General features: G+C 39.6%; 1 long non-coding RNA gene across 1 annotated transcript in view; it reads right to left on the reverse strand.

Annotated features, from left to right (window-relative positions):
* Positions 1 to 681: 681 nt before the first annotated feature.
* Positions 682 to 22,292, reverse strand: part of LOC147340720 (uncharacterized) — a 121,838-nt gene continuing 100,227 nt past the window's right edge. Inside the window, exons 2-3 of the long non-coding RNA XR_015158378.1 lie at positions 8,611 to 8,790; positions 682 to 1,259 (exon numbers count right to left, since the gene is read on the reverse strand). This is a non-coding gene — a long non-coding RNA (uncharacterized LOC147340720). The remainder of the gene's footprint in view (positions 1,260 to 8,610; positions 8,791 to 22,292) is intronic.

The raw sequence follows: 22,292 nt of genomic DNA on the forward strand, positions 1-22,292 counted from the left end.
CAACATCTAGCTCTTTATCAATGCCACTGCTCTTCATGGCCAGATGTCATGTGAAGACAAGATTAATATTAAGTAATTTCTACAAGCTGATTATCTCCTTACACGTGGCTTTTCACAAAGAAGTCTGTTAACCAACCCAAAGATTTTGACAAAAGTGTTTCCAATTAATTGATATTATACTCTACTTTTTCTCAAGACTTTTCTCCTCAGGTTTATACTCTGTGATCACAATGAAGAACAATGTCCTAGCATTTTTTTTTGATCACAGAGTGTAAACCTGGAAAGTGAACCTGAAAAGAAAAGGACCAAAAAAGTGAGAAGGTGGCCTGGGAATTACTAAATGTCTCCTTTCACTATCATGGCCACCATCTGCTCAACAAAGGCTGAAAAAAATAGATGCTATAGACCAGGGGTCCCTAACCCCAGGGCCAGAGACTGGTACCATGGAGGCTTATTAGGAACCAGGCAGCACAGGAGGAGGTGAGTGGCAGGCGAGCAAGTGAAGCTTCAACTGCTGCTCCCTGTTGCTTGCATTACCACCTGAACCATCTCCCCCTACTTCCCACACCCACCGGCCATGGAAAAATTGTCCTCCAATAAATCTGTTCCTGATGACAAAAAGTCTGGTGTCTGCTGCCATAGACAGAAGACAGTATATTAGACTAGGCTAGTATGTTCAGCTAAGCTACAAAAGAGAGAAAAGATTATTTTGGCCTTGAACTCATGTGTTCTTTCTCTACCTTTGCTCTTCTAGCCTCTGCCCATACAGTGCCTAGGCCTCCACTTTCTTTATATCATTCCCTCAACTGAGCAGTTTCCCCACTAAAACATATTTGGATGGAGTAATCATTTATATTCTGTATATTTATCCTCCTGTTTCTCACTAGCAACCCTCACCTATTATTGTATTCTTTTCTCTCAAGGATTTGCTAGGTGATTGAAATTGATCTGACAAAATAACCCATATTAAGCCATTAATAGATGAAAAAAGCCTAATGAATTTCTGCTTTGAGGTAGTAAGTTAGGACTGTGATAAGAGCCTCCCACATCTTAACCTCAAAGTGTGATACTTTCAGATTCTATGGAAGACTTTTGAGAGATAGATTTGTGGCCTTCTCCAGTACTCTTTGGGCTTCCCCCATGGCTCAGTAGTAAAGAATACCCCTGCAATGCTGGAGATGTGGATTCAATCCATGGATCAGGAAGATGAACGGAAGGAGGAAATGGCAATCCACCACAGTATTCTTGCCTGGGAAATCCTGTGGACAGAGGAAACTGGTGGGCTACAGTCCATGTGGTCACAAAGAGTCAGACATAACAGTATGCATGCCAGTACTTTTTAAATCATCCTGCAGAAGCCCAGATTCTCTTGAGCTTCTTTGAAGATTGATAGCAGCAACACAGTTTCCTTTTTCTCTCATTCTGTTGTTACCTATCAAATGCTATTCCCTATCACATATAATCAGTGAACGTAAAGAACCTCTATAATTTATCAAATGCTTCCTGGAGATATCTCCTCCTTTCTTTCCCTCCTTAATATTGTGATTCTCCCTGTTTGGCAAGTAATTAAGTGCCAGACAAATAGGCCTATATTATTCATTATGTATATACTCAAGAGGCCTCTGAAATTGGCTTAAAAAAAAAAAATAAACTGAAAGAATAAGTAAACCAGTAAAAGGATCACATTGGTTAGCACTTAGGGGCAAATGGATATTCTAGGTTCAGTGTCTCTTTCAATCCTACATTCATGGCAATATCCAATTAGTGCTTGTGCATTACAAGGAAAGGCCAAATGAGGATGTGCCTAGCCAGGCCTCTGCACAGCCCTTGTAGAGACACATTCATTTCTACACTAATCAAATCATTAGGCTATATTCTGTGACTTACACATGTGCTAAAAATGGCATTTTGAAATGTTAATACTATGGATAAATCCAAACCTATTTGTGAATGCTCATATTATCAATTGAAAGCACTGAAGTACAAAGTATGCTTAATTATTTTCCATAAACACAATTCTGTAAGCTCTTTTTGTTTAAATCAACAAATCCATTTTGTCCCTGATGTTTATTAACTCAAGTGATAGATGGGAAAGGGAAAGGTATTTTTAAATTTTTATTTTTTATTGTTGTTCAGTCTTTCTAAGTTGTGTTTGGCTCTTAGCGACCCCAAGGACTATAGCATGTCAGGCTTCCCTAGCCTTCACTCTCTCCTAGAGTTTGCTCAAACTCATGTCCATTGAACTGGTGATGCCATTCAACCATCTCATCCTCTGTTTTCCCTTTCTCCTCCTTCCTTCAATCTTTCCCAGCATCAGGATCTTTTCCAATGAGTTGGCTTTTGGCATCAGGTAGCCAGAATACTGGAGCTTCAGCATCAGTCCTTCCAGTGAATATTCAGGGTGGATTTCTTTGAGGATTGACTGGTTTGATTTCCTTGCAGTCCAAGAGACTTTCAAGAGTCTTCTCCAGCACCACAATTTGAAAGCATCCATTCTTCAGTTCTTAGCCTTCTTTATGGTCCAACTCTCACATCTGTACATGTCTAATGGGAAAACCATAACTTTGATAGTACAAATCTTTCTTGGCAAAGTGATGTCTCTGCTTTTTAATACACTGTCTAGGTTTGTCTAGGGCATCCCAGGTGGTGCTAGTGGTAGAGAACCCGCCTGCCAATGCAGGAGACATAAGAGACACAGGTTCAATCCCTGGGTCGGGAAGATCCCCTGGAGAAAGAAATGGCAACCTACTCCAGTATTCTTGTCTGGGAAATCTCATGGACAGAGGAGCCTGGCAGGCTACAGTCCAGGGGGTTGCAAAGAGTTGGACACGACTGAAGCGACTTAGTACACACAAGTTTGTCATAGCTTTCCTTCCAAGGAGGTGTTTTATTACCTCACCTCAAAATTTTCTAGCTTAAGTTCTGGTCTGTCCAACACCTATATTAGAAATTCTAAAATGAAAAGTCATACAAATTATCCAAACTGGATTTTTTAAGGAAAAATACTTGGTAGCATTAAGCACAATAATTTCTTTTAGTATTGAGTTAGGCTTATTTTATGGACTATCATCAATTGTTTTAAAAATTTCTTATGTTTTTATACTTGACATGAATCACTGTTAGTTCTCCATCTCTCCTTCTATCTCTAGGTCTCTTTTCTCCCTCATAACTCATACCTACACAATCATTTACAGTCTACATTATCAGAGACTAAATGATAATTCATTGCAGCTGCTGTAATCAATGCCACTTATTTTTTTTTCTGAGTCATTGGAGTCAACTAGTAGTGCTAGAATCCTTCTCACCTATCTGTCTTAATTACTGACCAAGCACTGCATCAGAAATTGCAGTTAATAATCACACAGAAAATGAGAAGGTATCAAGTCTGTTGGGAGAGGGTGAACGAATAGGCAAAGATGATGAAACATATTTCCCTTGCCTTTTAGCTGATATTTGTATTTAAATGAGCAGCTTTTTATAGGCAAGTCATGGGCTTTCACCTGATATCTGGAGTGCATTTTGCAGCAGCATTTCTCAGAATCTGGAAAAATGAATGATATATCACTGCAGTAAAAATGAAAATGCTAATGCCCATGTAAGTAAAGTTTTTCTTCTCTGAATGGGATATACTAACTCAGGCCATGCAGAATCATTTACTGATGCATGCACTGATTGAAACTCAAATATTATTTATTTATTTATTTATTTTAAATTTTATTTTATTTTTAAACTTTACGTAATTGTATTAGTTTTGCCAAACATCAAAATGAATCCTTCACAGGTATACATGTGCTCCCCCTCCTGAACCCTCCTCCCTCCTCCCTCCCCATACCATCCCTCCAGGTCGTCCCAGTGCACCAGCCCCAAGCATCCAGCATCGTGCATTGAACCTGGACTGGCATCTCGTTTCATACATGATATTTTACATGTTTCAATGCCATTCTCCCAAATCTTCCCACCCTCTCCTCTCCCACAGAGTCCATAAGACTGTTCCATACATCAGTGTCACTTTTGCTGTCTCGTACACAGGGTTATTGTTATCATGTTTCTAAATTCCGTATATATGCGTTAGTATACTGTATTGGTGTTTTTCCTTCTGGCTTACTTCACTCTGTATAATAGGCTCCAGTTTCATCCACCTCATTAGAACTGATTCAAATGAATTCTTTTTAATGGCTGAGTAATACTCCATTGTGTATATGTACCACAGCTTTCTTATCCATTCATCTGCTGATGGACATCTAGGTTGCTTCCATGTCCTGGCTATTATAAACAGTGCTGCAATGAACATTGGGGTACACGTGTCTCTTTCCCTTCTGGTTTCTTCAGTGTGTATGCCCAACAGTGGGATTGCTGGATCATAAGGCAGTTCTATTTCCAGTTTTTTAAGGAATCTCCACACTGTTCTCCATAGTGGCTGTACTAGTTTGCATTCCCACCAACAGTGTAAGAGGGTTCCCTTTCCTCCACACCCTCTCCAGCATTTATTATTTGTAGAGTTTTGGATCACAGCCATTCTGACTGGTGTGAAATGGTACCTCATAGTGGTCTTGATTTGCATTTCTCTGATAATGAGTGATGTTGAACATCTTTTCATGTGTTTGTTAGCCATCTGCATGTCTTCTTTGGAGAAATGTCTATTTAGTTCTTTGGCCCATTTTTTGATTGGGTCATTTATTTTTCTGGAGTTGAGCTGTAGGAGTTGCTTGTATATTTTTGAGATTAGTTGTTTGTCAGTTGCTTCATTTGCTATTATTTTCTCCCATTCTGAAGGCTGTCTTTTCACCTTGCTGATAGTTTCCTTTGATGTGCAGAAGCTTTTAAGGTTAATTAGGTCCCATTTGTTTATTTTTGCTTTTATTTCCGATATTCTGGGAGGTGGGTCATAGAAGATCCTGCTGTGATGTATGTCAGAGAGTGTTTTGCCTATGTTCTCCTCTAGGAGTTTTATAGTTTCTGGTCTTACGTTTAGATCTTTAATCCATTTTGAGTTTATTTTTGTGTATGGTGTTAGAAAGTGTTCTAGTTTCATTCTTTTACAAGTGGTTGACCAGTTTTCCCAGCACCACTTGTTAAAGAGATTGTCTTTAATCTATTGTATATTCTTGCCTCCTTTGTCAAAGATAAGGTGTCCATATGTGCGTGGAATTATCTCTGGGCTTTCTATTTTGTTCCATTGATCTATATTTCTGTCTTTGTGCCAGTACCATACTGTCTTGATAACTGTGGCTTTGTAGTACAGCCTGAAGTCAGGTAGGTTGATTCCTCCAGTTCCATTCTTCTTTCTCAAGATCGCTTTGGCTATTCGAGGTTTTTTGTATTTCCATACAAATTGTGAAATTATTTGTTCTAGCTCTGTGAAGAATACTGTTGGTAGCTTGATAGGGATTGCATTGAATCTATAGATTGCTTTGGGTAGTATACTCATTTTCACTATATTGATTCTTCCAATCCATGAGCATGGTATATTTCTCCATCTATTAGTGTCCTCTTTGATTTCTTTCACCAGTGTTCTATAGTTTTCTATATACAGGTCTTTAGTTTCTTATTATTTAAAATTAATAACCTGTTCAACAATCCTGGGGAAGATTATATCCATTAAGGCAAATGTTACTGTCTCCCTTGAAGAAATATTCTCACAATCAATAAATTCTCTTAAAGCTGCAATCGAAATTAGAAGTCTGGTGTAAGCTTTAATTTGACAAACACTTTACCAAACATATAAATTGCCTGGCTCAACCTTTTATCTCAATAAGTTGAGTGTATACAAATATGTATTCAAAGAATTTCTCTATTTGGGTAATAGATGAAGTTCAAGCTTTCCTTTTAGTTGGCTTCTTTGCATATCCAGCCTGGGCTTCCCTGGTGGCTCAGATGGTAAAGAATCTGCCTGCAATGCAGGAGACACGGGTTTGATCCCTGAGTCAGGAAGATTCCCTGGAGAAGGGAATGGCAACCCACTGCAGTGTTCTTGTCCTGAGAAGTCCAGGGACAGAGGAGCCTGACGGGCTAAAGTCCATGGGGTTGCAAAGAGTCAGGCATGACTGACTGAGACTTTGGATATTCAGCATAGGAGAATGCTGTGGTCTTAGACGGAATAATTGGGGAGTAGATATAATGCTTAATTGGTGTCTAGATTTTACTTATTGTTTCCGTGGCTATGGTCCCTGGGCTGATTTGACTTTTATTTCTTGCAGCTCTGGAGGGTAGGCTTCATTTGTAATTTGAGAAAACAAAGATAGAGGAACAAAAGTGGCAGTATAAGGATTCAGTTTGAAGCTTGTGATTCCCTTTGAAAATTGACACTTTTGTCAACAAGTATTTATTGAATACATGATGCAGATTGGGCTTTTCAAAAAGTGTGCAATTAAGATGTGGAACACTTTCTTTTTTTGCCAGTTTATAGAGTGTAAAGTAGCAGGCACTGTGCAGTTTAGTGATTTTCTTCTATTACTCAGCAAGTAGAGGAAAAGAGATAGGAGTTAGGGGTTGTGAATGAACTAGGCAGCCCTATTTTCAATCTAGTGTTTCCTCTGGTAGCTCTCTGCTTCTCATTTCAAAGCCCACTCATGGCTTATATTTGTGAGATAGAAATAACAAATGGACCTAAGGATAAAGCAGTTCACAAACCAGAATCCCTTATTTCTGAATGTACCTAAGAGCACAGTTTACAGTTTACTGTAACCAGATACAAAGGTATAGAGAGAGGTAAATAAAGTAGTTCATTATTCATCACTTAAGGCAGTCATAAAAAAGGTTACATTTTCATTAACAGTGGGTTGAATCATTAGAAAACCTAAGGCTACTCAGTTCATATTCAGTGCTTGCTCTGCTCTGTGAAGTGAATAATATGGGGATGAGTAGACTGCTGTGAAATAAGATTCCAATTGCGAGTTTATTTTTCTTGTGAACCCAAACCATGAGCTCAAAACTTCAGAGGTACTTAATTTTGATCAACTTTTTAGCAGTAAAATGTTTTGAGTGAGCTAAAAGATTTCACATGTTTTAAAAGTCCAATAACTTTCTAACAATAATTTTGAAGCTGTTAATTCTTCTTCCCCATGTGCACTCTCTTCCCTAATGATGTTATGTCCATGATATATCACCATTGCTTTCAACCCACCACATTCTCTTTCTTTGAGTTTTCATATCTCCCTCCCCCTGCTCAATGTTCAAATTTAATATCTCCTCATTCAATGACACTTTGCAATCTGATCTGTAACCTTTGAATTCTGACAGCTTTGAGATGCTTCATTTCTTTTTCTTTTCCTCTTCTTGAATAATCCTTTTCCTCCTCCTTTCTTTAGAAAAAAAATTATTGGGGAAAGGAAAGGTAGATAGGAAGCTCCAATATTTTATTTCCTTCCCTCTATTCCTGGTAAACCATATATATATAGTTGTTGTTGTTGTTGTTTAGTCGCTCGGTCATGTCTGACTCTTTTGTGACCACATGGACTGTAGCTTGCCAGGCTCCTCTCTTCATAGAATTTCTCAGGCAAGAATACTGGAGTGGGTTGCCATTTCTTTCTCCAGGGAATCTCCCTAAATCAAGGATCAAGCCCACATCTCTTGCATTGCAGGCAGACTCTTTACTACTGAGTCACACATACATAAATATAATATATATTATATATAAATAATCTCTATAATGTATATATTAGAAATTGCTAACTCTCCTGGCAGTGTATATCTCTATGACCATCATTCCCTTCTTTGTTCTTAGAATTCACATATTTGTCTTCATATTTCTACAATAATCCCCTCTAACTCTTAAGTTTTTTTCCCCAACTTTTGAAACCCTCCTATCATTTTAATCCATTTTATTATCTGTAATTTCAAGCTTTGATGGTATGATACTCAGGAGTTTTATGACTCCTTTGTTGAAATATTCAATCTAGGGAAAATCATTTAGTTGAAATGAGAACTAATTAAAAAAAATAGAGACGATCATTTAAAATACTTTTCATTGTTTTTTTGTTTGTTTGTTTGTTCGTTTTTTTCAAGATAAATTTTGACTGAATCCATGGTTAGGAAGAGAATAATAAAGGTTTCTACAGGTATTACCTTAGTCATCGTTTACAGGGAGATTTTATACCATCTGGTATGAATCAACAAACAATCCCTTATGAAGAAGAACAGCAACTTGGGTAGAATAGAATGAGTCAGTATGGCCTTTCTTAGTCCTCTTTTGCCTTCTGCTTTTTCTTTATTAGTGGGATTTCTAGTCATTGATAATATTAATAATAACAATCCTCTCAAGATATAACATTTTATAGTCCAATCAGCCTATGTCAACTGTCCCCAAATTAGGTAATGAGAAGGCAATGGCAACCCACTCCAGTACTCTTGCCTGGAGAATCCCATGGATGGAGGAGCCTGGTAGGCTAGTCCATGGGGTCGCTAAGAGTTGGACACGATGAGTGACTTCACTTTCATTTTTCACTTTCATGCTTTGGAGAAGGAAATGGCAACCCACTCCAGTATTCTTGCCTGGAGAATCCCAGGGACAGAGGAGCCTGTTGGGCTGCCATCTATGGGGTCGCACAGAGTCGGACACGACTGATATGACTTAGTAGCAGCAGCAGCTACTGATAGATATCAAAGCCTTACCTTGGTGGTTTCCCAGCCATGTAGATAAAGGGTTGAAAGGTTGATGTGTAAGTCAGCTTCTCCATCCACACGTTCCTCTCTAAGACTTACAGAGAAGCACAACGGAGGGGGTTTGCATGCAGGAATCTGGTTCCGGGGGAACAAATCCTTTAAATTAGCAACTCATGTGTCCCTGCATGCCTGTAACAATCACAAAACTTCAGTTAAATACAAGTGGATCCGCATCAAGAAATGGTTGCCATTTTATTCCTTTTACAATCCCAAAGAAGAGAAAATATAATTAGTATGAAGAAAGCTCATTCCTGAAGGTCTTGATTGTTATGACCAAAATAAGACAAGGCAAAGCAAAAGTGACAGATTGCTTTGGACACTGGAAAGACTTATAATACCCAGTGATTAAGCGCTACAAAGGATTTCAAGAGCCTCAATGCAATGGTTTCAGAGAGGGTTGAGAAATACTGGGTGATTGTTTGAAATATGTCAATCAATTACTCAGTCATGTTTCCCAGGACTCATTAAATAGACAAGTAGGATGGAATTATGCTATTCTTATTAAGCCATTCAATTGGAAACTGGCAAAACAAAGGATAGGCCAGCAATGGATCCCTACATCAACCCTCCACCCTTTCCTTTGCATCTTCATTCAGAACACGAAAGCAGGTAAAATGAACAAAATATTGCAGATTGGCAGCAAGCCACAGTGGAAGAAACATGCTCAGACAGTTCAGTCGCTCAGTTGTGTCCAACTCTTTGCAACCCCTTTGACTGCACTAGGCCAGGCTTCCCTGTCCATCACCAACCCCTGGAGCCTACACAAACTCATGTCCATTCCATTGGTGAAGCCATCCAACCACCTCATCCTCTGTCGTCCCCATCTTCTAATGCCTTCAATCTTTCCCAGCATCAGGGTCTTTTCCAATGAGTCAGTTCTTTGCATCAGCTGGTCAAAGTATTGAAGTTTCAGCTTCAGCATCAGTCCTTCCAATGAATATTCAGGACTGATTTCCTTTAGGATGGGCTGGTTGGTTCTCCTTGTTGCCCAAGGGATTCCCAAAAGTCTTCTCCAACACCACAGTTCAAAAGCATCCACTCTTCAGCGCTTAGCTTTCTTTATAGTCCAACTCTCACATCCATATATGACTACTGGAAAAACCATAGTTTTGACTAGAGGGACCTTTGTTAGTAAGGTAAGGCTAACAGAGTTTTGTCAAGAGAACACACTGGTCATAGCAAACACCCTCTTCCAACAACACAAGAGAAGACTACAAATGGATATCATCAGATGGTCAATACCAAAATCAGATTGATTATATTCTTTGCAGCCAAAGATGGAGAAACTCTATACAGTCAACAAAAACAAGGCTGTGGCTCATATCATGAACTCCTTATTGCCAAATTCAGACTGAAATTGAAGAAAGTAGGGAAAACCACTAGACCATTCAGGTATGACCTAAATCAAATTCCTTACGATTATGCAGAGGAAGTTAGAAATAGATTCAAGGGATTAGATCTGATAGACAGAATGCCTCAAGAACTATGGATGGAGATTCATGACATTGTACAGAAGGCAGTGGTCAAGATCATCCCAAAGAAAAAGAAAGGCAAAATGGTTGTCTAAGGAGGCTTACAAATAGCTGAGAAAACAAGAGAAGTGAAAGGCAAAGAAGACAAGGAAAGAAAGATATACCCATTTGAATGCAGAGTTCCAAAGAATAGCAAGGAGAGACAAAAAAGACTTCCTCAGCAATCAATGCAAAGAAATAGAGGAAAACAACAGAATGGGAAAGACTAGAGATCTCTTCAAGAAAATGAGAAATACAAAGGCAAAATTTCATGCAAAGATGAACACAATAAAGGACAGAAATGGTATGGACCTAACAGAAGCAGAAGATATTAAGAACAGGTGGCAAGAATACACAGAAGAACTGTACAAAAAAGATCTACATGACCTAGATAATCACAATGGTGTGATCACTCACCTAGAGCCAGACACCATGCAATGGAAAGTCAAGTGGGCTTTAGGAAACATCACTACAAACAAAGCTAGTGCAGTTGATGGAATTCCAATTGAGCTATTTCAAATCCTAAAAATGATGCTGTGAAAGTGCTGCTCTAAATATGCCAGCAAATTTGGAAACCTCAGTAGTGGTCACAGGACTCTTAAATGTCAGTTTTCATTCCAATCCCAGAGAAAGGCAATGTCAAAGAATGTTGAAACTATCTCACAATTACACTCATCTCACACTGTAGCAAAGTAAAGCTCAAAATTCTCCAAGCCAGGCTTCAACAGTATGGGAACCATGAACTTCCAGATATTCAAGTTGGATTTAGAAAAGATAGAGGAACCAGAGATCAAATTGCCAACATCTGCCAGATCATCGGAAAAGCAAGAGAGTTCTAGAAAAACATCTACTTCTGATTTATTGACTATGCTGTGTGGATTACAACAAACTGTGGAACATTCTTCAAGAGATGGGAATACCAGACCACTTGACCTGTCTCCTGAGAAATCTGTATGCAGGTCAACAAGCAACAGTTAGAACTGAACATGGAACAACAGACTGGTTCCAAATCAGGGAAAGAGTACGTCAAGGCTGTATACTGTCACCCTGCTTACTTAACTTATATGTAGAGCACATCATGCAAAATGCCAGGCTTGATGAAGCGCAAGCTGGAATCAGGATAGCTGGAGAAATATCAATAACCTCAGATACGCAGATGACACCACCCTTATGGCAGAAAGCAAAGAACTAAAGAGCTTCTTGATGAAAGTGAAAGAAGAGAGTAAAAAAGTTGGCCTAAAACACTACATTCAGAAAACTAAGATCAAGATATCTGGTCCCATCACTTCATGGGAAATAGATGGGAAAACCGTGTAAACAGTGACAGACTTTATATTTTGGGGGCTCCAAAATCACTGCAGATGGTGACTGCAGCCATGAAGTTAAAAGACTCTTGCTCCTTGGAAGAAAAGCTATGACCAACCTAGACAGCATATTAAAAAACAGAGACATTACTTTACCAACAAAGAAACATGCTGTCTATAACAGAAATGAACGCCTTTAAACAGGATGTTGCAGAAGAATGGAAACTTATTGTTGTTCAATCACTAAGTCGTGTCTGACTCTTTGCAACCCCATGGACTGTAACCCCCCAGGCTCCTCTGTCCATGGGATTTCCCAGGCAACAATATTGGAGTTGGTTGCCATTTTCTTCCCAGGGAATCTTCCCAACCTAGGAATCAAACCTGTGTCCCCTGCATTGCAGGTGAATTCTTTACCACTGAACCACCAGGGAAGCCCAGTGGAAATTTTAACCGAATAGTAAAGAAGGGACCCCAGCAGCTGAAGCTATTGCTTGGAATGATGAATGAAGGTAAAGAAAGAGAAAATTGTGCCTGCCAATGAAGAATCTATAACTGTTTGACTTAATAGAAAACTATCTTAATGTTATCATGAGCTTAGGTAAAAATACTAAAACTGCATTGGACGGAATTCCAGAGATATTCTCCTCCAAAAGGTACATATCATCAAATTGGTTGAATATTAAAGACATTCCAAGGCAAACACAGTGAATTTATTTTAAACTCTAGTTAGTCCCTGTTAAGTATTTACTTAAAGGTTATCCTTTAAGTAAAGAGGAAAGATTAGCTTACATTAAAGTCCACAGATAGGAAGCTGTGTCTCATAATAGTAGCAGTTATGGACATCACAGCACTGTCTACAAGAAGTGTTCATGAATAACACTGACTATTTTGATGAAAATTGGAATTTTACATAAGCTCCAGCTTCAAAAAGCAGGAGTTGAGCTGGACAGATGGGGAAGACAATTCACCTGTTTAGAAAAGTATTCACATGCTAAGTCCAGTAAAAATTTCTAGAATAACCAAAATAAAATCTATATGGATTACAACTGCTCCCAGTTGAATATTACGAGGTTGGGCACTCAGTTATAAGATTTTGGAATTTTAGATATGCATTTAGAAAACAAGAAAATGTCATAACAATGAAGCATCATGCTTTAAACAAAAGGGGAATTATTTAACAAACTATTAGTCAAATGTTACCCACTAGACTATCTGGAAAAATTTGCTATCCAAATCTGTTATCCATCTGAAAGTACTTAGTTCTGAAATTTTGCAGAATTATTAAAACAAGATGTTCATTTCAATACACAAAGCTATTGCAGATTAGCTCTGCAGCTAATCAGCAAAATATTTCTGGGTAACTCTGGTGGCTCAGATGGTAAAGAATCTTCCTGCAATAAGTGAGACCTGGGTTTGATCCCTGGGTCAGGAAGATCCCCTGGAGGAGGGCATGGCAACCCACTCCAGTATTCTTGCCTGGAGAATCCCCATGGACAGAGGAGCCTGGCAGGCTGCAGTTCATGGGTTCACAAAGAGTCAGACATGATTTAGTGACTAAACACAATATTGTAAAAATCAGCACTGCTTTAAATTTCACCATGTGGACATTTAACCTACCAAATAATTCTAGGAAATACCCACTCAAACTGTGTCAAGAATAATATTACAAAGGTGAAAAGGCTGATTTTAAAGTAGACAAAACAAGCACTTGCCTATCTGGTGTGATTTAAGAGACATTGGGAAAGGCATATGCCCACAAATACCTCTATAACTAATGGCTGAAATTACATCCTTTAGGGATTTACCAATAAAAGGGTTTCAAAACGGGTGGATTTCAGCATGTCCCTTATCCTCAAGTTAAAAATGTAATTATTCCAGAAGGGTAAAAGCTCTGTCCTTTTATAATTACCAGTTGTTAACACCAAAGTACTTATCAGCTAAATTCACAAATGTGATCGCTAATTGAGAGAATTACACTCTATGGTAGAAAGGGCCCTTAGAGCAAGATTGCAGCAGACATATATTAAAGGAAAGAGTACGAAAACCTCATTACTTTGTTTGCCATTGGGTCAAAGTTGATCCTGTCTACAGACGTTGATGGGCTTTCCTGGTGGCACGGTGGTAAATAATCCACCTGCCACTGCAGGAGACGCAAGCTTGTTCCCTGAATTGGGAAGATCCCCTAGAGAAGAAAATGGCAACCCAGTCCAGTAATGTTGCCTGGGAAATCCCATGGACAGAGAAGCCTGGGAGACTACAGTCCATGGGATCTAAGAGTCAGACACGACTTAATGATTAAAAAACAATAGCAACACAGACCTTGATAAAAAGTGAAGCAAAATACCTATAAAAGCAGAATAAGGATAGAACTAGGGACATGGGTACAGAACATAAAGGAACAACATTTATTCCATAGACAGAAGGGAATGTGGAAATGCTAGAGACTGATAAAAAATAGGAAAAGAGTATGTCAAGGTTGCATATTGTCACCTTGCTTATTTAACTTATATGCAGAGTACATCATAAGAAACGCTGGGCTGGAAGAAGCACAAGCTGGAATCAAGATTGCTGAGAGAAATATCAATAACCTCAGATATGAAGATAACACCACCCTTATGGTAGAAAGTGAAGAGGAACTAAAAAGCCTCGTGATGAAAGTGAAAGAGGAGAGTGAAAAAGTTGGCTTAAAGCTCAACATTCAGAAAACGAAGATCATGGCATCTGGTCCTGTCACTTCATGGGAAATAGATGGGGAAACAGTGGAAACAGTGTCAGACTTTATTTTTTGGGGCTCCAAAATCACTGCAGATAGTGATTGCAGCAATGAAATTAAAAGATGCTTACTCCTTGGAAGAAAAGTTATGACCAACCTTGATAGGATATTAAAAAGCAGAGACATTACTTTGCCAACAAAAGGTCTGTCTAGTCAAGGCTATGGTTTTTCCAGTGGTCATATATAGATGTGAGAGTTGGATTATAAGGAAAGCTGAGCCCCGAAGTATTGATGCTTTTGAATTGTGGTGTTGGAGAAGACTCTTGGGAGTCCCATGGACTGCAAGGAGATCCAACCAGTCCATCCTAAAGGAGATCCGTCCTAGGTGTTCATTGAAAGGACTGATGCTGAAGCTGAAACTCCAATACTTTGGTCACCTCATACAAAGAGTTGACTCATTGGAAAAGACCCTGGCGCTGGGAGGGATTGGGGGCAGGAGGAGAAGGAGACAACAGAGGATGAGATGGCTGGATGGCATCACTGACTTGATGGACATGAGTTTGGGTAAACTCTGGGAGTTGGTGATGGACAGGGAAGCCTGGTGTGCTGTGATTCATGAGGTCGCAAAGAGTCAGACATGACTGAATGACTAAACTGAACTGAAATGATAGAGATTTGAGTTGGAGAGAAGAAAAAGGACTCATTTATGTGAACATCTATCTGTCAATGTTGATATAACGACTACTGATAGAGAAAGTGAATTTGGAGTTTAGGACTGAAGGATGACCAATGAGAGAGTCAATTCCTAGGCAGGTTGATGAGAAGTTTGGGGTTCCCAAGAAGGAGAGAGTGGTCTGGGGCTCTTCAGGAGGAGATAGGGGCCTGAAATTCTCAAGGAGGTGAAAAGGACAAATGTTTTTTTGTTTTTTTCTTTCAGCCCAGAGCACAACAAAACAAATTATCTTGCTCAAGGATATGTTTTTCCTTAAAATCTGTACGAATGATTATATAACAACAATGTATCCTGCTTGAGGACCTGTTTCTTCTTCTTGAGAACATTATGACTAATCCTGTTATCTTAAAATGTATTTTATGGGAGTGGGTCTGGTAAGATCTTTACAATCTTGAGAGATTCTTTTAATTTATTGTTAATAACCAATTAAAAAGTATATAGCTCCCTTGCTAAGATTAGCAAGGGGAGCACTTTTAGACCTCCTTCTGATGTTTATGTCAGAAGCTTTCTCTGTCCCTTTTATACTTTAATAAAACTCTGATACACAAAATCTCTTGAGTGATCAAGCCTGGTCCCTGGTTCCAAAGTTAAATCTTCTTTGGAGATCACAAATCCAACACGGTTCACTGTTAGCTATCATTAATAATAATTTGAAAATGAGACAGAGGCTTAAAAAAAAACTCAACCTCTTTTGGTAACACTTGACTGCTGGCTTAAAGGAGTGAACAAAACAGAAGGGTCAGACCACTAATGAAAAAAAAAAAAAAATGCCACACCTGAACGCTGCAATTGAATCATAGGCTTTTCACATGGAACAAAGGGGAAGAATAACACTGAAAATTAAAATTGCCCCCAAACTGTCACACATGAAGTAAACCTTTTACTGCAAATGTATTTATAATCTGGGTTTCCAAGGTGCCACTGGTAAAGTATCCACCTGCCAGTGCAGGAGATGCAGGAGACACAGGTTTAATCCTTGGGTCAGGAAAATCCCCTGTAGGAGGGCATAGCACCTCACTCTAGTATTCTTGCCTGGAGAATCCCATGGACAGAGGAGTCTGCCAGGCTACAGTTCATAGGGTCACAGAGTCTTACATGACTGAAGCAACTTAGCATGCACACACATGTTTATAATCTATAGAAGAGTATTAGGGAAATGACTAGCTCTATACCACTAAAATAAAGAGTGAATGATGGTTTATTTATTTCTTAATTATATTGCTGCTGTTGCTGCTGCTGCTAAGTCGCTTCAGTCATGTCCGACTCTGCCGTCCGACCCATAGACGGCAGCTCACCAGGCTCCCCTATCCCTGGGATTCTCCAGGCAAGAACACTGGAGTGGGTTGCCATTTCCTTCTCCAATGCATGAAAGTGAAAAGTGAAAGTGAAGTTGCTCAGTCATGTCCGAGTCTTAGCGACCCCATGGACTACAGCCTACCAGGCTCCTCCATTCGTGGGATTTTCCAGGCAAGAGTACTGGAGTGGGGTGCCATCGCCTTCTCCGTCTTAATTATACTACAGCAACCTAATAGCTAAATTAGCCTTGAAAACTGAGTTTCACTATTCTGAGTTATATTGGCTTAGCCAGTATGTTAAATATAAAGCTACATCTAATTATCTTAAGGTTAAAAACAGCTTGGTGAGTAACACTAAAGGATTTGGTAGGATAGTTGTGATAATTAAAAATACCATTCAGATCAAATTCTTCAGTTCAGTTCAGTCGCTCAGTCATGTCTGAGTCTTTGCAAACCATGAACTGCAGCAAGCCAGGACTCCCTGTTCATCACCAACTCCCGGAGTCCACCCAAACCCATGTCCATCGAGTCGGTGATGCCATCCAGCCATCTCATCCTCTGTCGTCCCCTTCTCCTCCTGCCCTCAATCTTTCCAAGCATCAAGGTCTTTTCAAATGAGTCAGCTCTTCACATCATGTGGCCAAAGTATTGGAGCTTCAGCTTCAACATCAGTCCCTCCAATGAACACCCAGGACTGATCTCCTTTAGGATGGACTGGTTGGATCTCCTTGCAATCCAAGGGATTCTCAAGAGACTTCTCCAACACCACAGTTCAAAAGCATCAATTCTTTGGCGCTCAGCTTTCTTCATAGTCCAACTCTCACATTCATACATGACAAAAGGAAAAACCATAGCCTTGACTAGACGGACCTTTGTTGGCAAAGTAATGTCTCTGCTTTTTGATATGCTGTCTAGGTTGGTCATAAATTTCCTTCCAAGGAGTAAGCGTCTTTTAATTTAAATGGCTGCAATCACCATCTGCAGTGATTTTGTAGCCCAGAAAAATAAAGTTAGCCACTGTTTCCTCATCTATTTGCCATGAAGTGATGGGACTGGAGATAGCCAGCGAGAGAGAGAAAAGGGGAAAAAAAAGAGAGAGAGAGAGAACTATACCTTGAAAAGCCCTAACTTGAGGTAATGTCAGGCCCGCTCACAGAACAAAGGACTGAGCAAACACCAGAGAAAAGCTAGCAGGCTGTGGACTGGCCCATCCCCCACTGTAGACAAGCAGGCAGGTGGCAGCCAGAGCCAGAAAGTGGCAATCGCGACCCCAGAGAGGCATCTTCTACCAAACTGCAAGCAGGCTCTGTCCAGAGAGGCATCCTCTACCAAACTGCAAGCAGGCTCCATTGCTAACCAAGAGTTCTTGGGATTCTGGATGGTTGACACCCACTGGGAGGGTCACAGCCAGAGATCAGCTCCCCAGAAGAGACACACAGAACACCTGAGAAGGCACGCCTGTTGTACACCTAGAAAAGTGAGCAGTTGGGACGGGGAGGTGATAAGACACCCTACCCACCTGAGGGTGACTGTCCTTGCTAATCACCTGGTCACCTGAGCTGCTCGGACCTGGGAAGGGCACAAAATGCAGGCCCAACCGAATCTGCGCCTTTGTGGAGTACTAGAGAACCTGAACCTGAACCTGAGAGGCTTAGACCTGGAAAATGCATGCAACCCAGGGCCCGCCTCAGACATTTCCCGGCAGAGCAGCCTAGAGCCTGAGAAGTGTAGACCATGAAAGCATGCACACCATAAGCGGGAGCAAACCCAGTGCGTCTGAAACAATGTGAGCACTCTCCATTCTTGCCAGTGATAGTTGTTTGCAGTGTTCCTCCCTCCTCACACCACAACTGAACAGGTGAGCCTAATAAGTGACCACCTTCGCCCCCTTGTGTCAGGGTGGAAATTAAACACTGAAGAGACCAGCAAATAGAAGAAGCTAAAATAAACAGAGGGAACCGCTTTGGAAGTGACAGGTGCAACAGATTAAAACCCTGTAGTTAGCACTGACTACATTGGAAGGGGCCTATAGATCTTGAGAAGTATAAGCTGGATCAAGAAACTATCTGAAACTAAACTGACCCCACACTGTCTGCAACAGCACCAGAGAAATTCCTAGATATATTTTTACTATTATAATTTTTAATTTTTTTATTTTTAAGTCCTCTGCTGCTGCTGCTAAGTCACTTCAGTCGTATCCGACTCTGTGCGACCCCATAGACGGCAGCCCACCAGGCTCCCCCATTCCTGGGATTCTCCAGGCAAGAACACTGGAGTGGGTTGCCATTTCCTTCTCCAATGCATGAAAGTGAAAAGTGAAAGTGAAGTTGCTCAGTCGTATCTGACTCCTAGCGACCCCATGGACTGCAGCCTACCAGGCCCCTCCATCCATGGGATTTTCCAAGAAAGAGTACTATTACCCCTTTAATTTTCATTTTTATAATCTATTACCTTGCAAAAAAAGACCCTACTAAAAGAAAAAAAAAACTTTATCTACATATTTTACAATTTTTGTGACTTTGTTTTCTTAATATTGTACTTTTGAGAGTCTAATCTGTACTCTAGATTTTTAATCTTTGATTTTTGGTATTTGTTATCCATTTTGTACCTTTAAGAATGCAATCATCAGTACCGATTTTCACTTGGGAGTGTGATTACTGGCTTGATTGCTCTCTCCCCCTTTTGACTCTCCTTATTCTCCACCAGGTCGCCTCTAACTCCTCCCTCCCCCTTCTCTTCTCTACCCAACTCTGTGAATCTCTTTGTGTGTTCCTGGCTATGGAGAACACTTAGGGAACTGATTACTGGCTAGACCTGTCTCTCTCTTTTTGATTCCCCCTTTTCTCCTCCTAGTCACCTCTGTCTCCTCCCTCCCTCTTCTCTTCTCTGTGTAACTCCGTGAACATTTTTGAGGAGTCCAGACTGTGGAGAGCACATAGGGAAGTGATCACTGGCTAGCTCGCTCTATCCCCTTTTGATTCCCCCTCTTATTCTCCTGGTCACCTCTATCTGCCTCCTCCCTCTTCTCTTCTCCATGTAACTCTGTGAACCTCTCTGGGTGTCCCTCACTGTGGAGAAATTTTTCATCATTAACCTACATGTTTTATCATTGGTGCTGTATATATGGAGAAGTCTTGAGGCTACTGTAAGAATATGACTGAAATCCAGAGACAGGAGGCTTAAGTTCAAAACCTGAGAATATCAGAGCACTCTTGACTCCAGGGAACATTAATCAATAAGAGATCATCCAAAAGCCTCCATGCCTACACTGAAACCAAGCACCACCCAAGAGCCAACAAGTTCCACAGCAAGACATACCACACAAATTCTCCAGCAACACAGGAACATAGCCATGAGCTTCAATATACAGGCTGCCCAAAGTCACACCAAACCCACTGACATTTCAAACTCACTACTGGACACTTCATTGCACCAGAGAGTAGAAATTCAGCTCCACCCACCAGAAAAATGACACAAGCTTCCCTAACCAGGAAACCTTGACAAGCCACCCATTCAACCCCAGCCACAGTGAGGAACCTCCAAAGAGGAACCACAAACTGCCAGAATGTGGAAAGGCCACCCCAAACACAGCAACCTAAACAAGATGAAAAGGCAGAGAAATACTCAGCAGGTAAAGGAACAGGATAAATGCCCACCAAACCAAAGAAAAGAGGAAGAGATAGGGAATCTACCTGAAAAAGAATTCAGAATAATGATAGTTAAAATGATCCAAAATCTTGAAAACAAAATGGAGTTACAGATAAATAGCCTGGAGACAAGGATTGAGAACATGCAAGAAATAAATGAAGCAAAGTGGAAAAAAGAAAAAAAGAATTAAAAGAAATGAGGACAATCTCAGAGACCTCTGGGACAATGTTAAACACCCCAACATTCGAACTATCGGAGTCCTAGAAAAGAAGACAAAAAGAAAGACCATGAGAAAATATTTTAGGAGATGATAGTTGAAAACTTCCCTAAAATGGGGAAGAAAACAGTCACCCAAGTCCAAGAAACACAGAGAGTTCCAAACAGAATAAACCTAAGGTGAAACACCCCAAGACACATATTAATCAAATGAATGAAGATCAAACACAAAGAACAAATATTAAAAGCAGCAAGGGAAAAACAGTAATTAACACACAGGGGGATTCCCATAAGGATAACAGCTGATCTTCCAAGAGAAACAGCAGGCTTACCTCAAGAAACAAGAAAAAGGTCAATAAATAACCTAACTCTACACCTAAACCAACTAGAAAAGGAAGAAATGAAGAACCCCAGGGTTAGTAAGAGGAAAGAAATCTTAACAATTAGGGAAGAAATAAATGCAAAAGAAACAAAAGAGACCATAGCAAAAATCAACAAAGCTAAAAGCTGGTTCTTTGAGAAGACAAATATAATTGACAAACCATTAACCAGACTCATCAAGAGAAAAAGGGAGAGTAATCAAATCGACAAAATTATAAATGAAAATGGAGAGATTACAACAGACAACACAGAAATACAAAGGATCATAAGAGACTACTATCAGCAATTACATGCCAATAAAATGGAAAACTTGTAAAAAATGGACAAATTCTTAGAAAAGTACAACTTTCCAAAACTGAACCAAGAACAAATAGAAAATCTTAACAGACCCATCACAAGCATGGAAGTTGAAACTGTAATAAAAAATCTTCCAACTAACAAAAGGCCAGGACCACATGGCTTCACAGCTGAATTCTACCAAAAATTTAGAGAAGAGCCAACACCTATCATACTCAAACTCTTCCAGAAAATGGCAGAGGAAGGTAAACTTCCAAACACATTCTATGAGATGACCATCACACTAATACTGAAACCAGACAAAAATACTATTAAAAAAAAAATAACTACAGGCCAATATCACTGATGAACAAAGATGTAAAAATCCTTAACAAAATTCTAGCAAACAGAATCCAACAACATATTAAAAAGATCGTACATCATGACCAAGTGGGCTTTATCCCAGGGATGCAAGGATTCTTCAATATCTGCAAGTCAATCAACATAATACACCACATTAACAAATTGAAAGATAAAAACCATATGATTATCTCAACAGATGCAGAGAAAGCCTTTGACAAAATTCAACATCCATTTATGATAAAAACCCTACAGAAAGCAGGAATAGAAGGAACAAACTTCAACATAATAAAAGCTATATATCATAAATCCACAGCAAACATTATCCTCAGTGATGAAAAATTGAAAGCATTTCCCCTAAAGTCAGGAATAAGACAAGGATGCCCACTCTGCCCACTACTATTCAGCATAGTTTTGGAAGTTTTAGCCACAGCAATCAGAGGAGAAAAAGAAATAAAAGAAATCCAGTTTGGAAAAGAAGAAGTAAAACTCTCACTGTTTGCAGAAGACATGATCCTCTACATAGAAAGCCCTAAAGACTCCACCTGAAAATTACTAGAGCTAATCAATGAATATAGTAAAGTTGCAGGATATAAAATCAACACACAGAAATCCCTTGCATTCCTATACACTAACAATGGGAAAACAGAAGAAGAAATTAAGGAAACAATTCCATTCACCATTGCAATGAAAAGAATAAAATAATTAGGAATATATCTACCTGAAGAAACAAAATACCTATATATAGAAAACTATAAAGCACTGGTGCAAGAAATCAAAGAGGACACAAATAGATGGAGAAATATACCATGTTCATGGATTGGAAGAATCAATATAGTGAAAATGAGTATACTACCCAAAGCAATCTATAGATTCAGTGCAATCTCTATCAAGCTACCAATGGTATTTTTCAGAGAACTAGAACAAATAACTTCACAACTTGTATGGAAATACAGAAAACCTCAAATAGCCAAAGCAATCTTGAGAAAGAATGGAACTGGAGGAATCAACCTGCCTAACTTCAGGCTCTAATACAAAGCCAGTCATCAGGACAGTATGGTCCTGGCACAAGGACAGAAATATAGATCAATGGAACAAAATAGAAAGCCCAGAGGTAAAACCATGCACCTATGGACACTTTATATTTGATAAAGGAGGCAAGATTATACAATGGATTAAAGACAATCTCTTTAA

This window comes from Bos grunniens, chromosome X (assembly GCF_055505025.1).
Source record: "Bos grunniens cultivar Pamir isolate PY7600 chromosome X, Bosgru_T2T1.0, whole genome shotgun sequence".
NCBI classification, from domain to species: domain Eukaryota; kingdom Metazoa; phylum Chordata; class Mammalia; order Artiodactyla; family Bovidae; genus Bos; species Bos grunniens.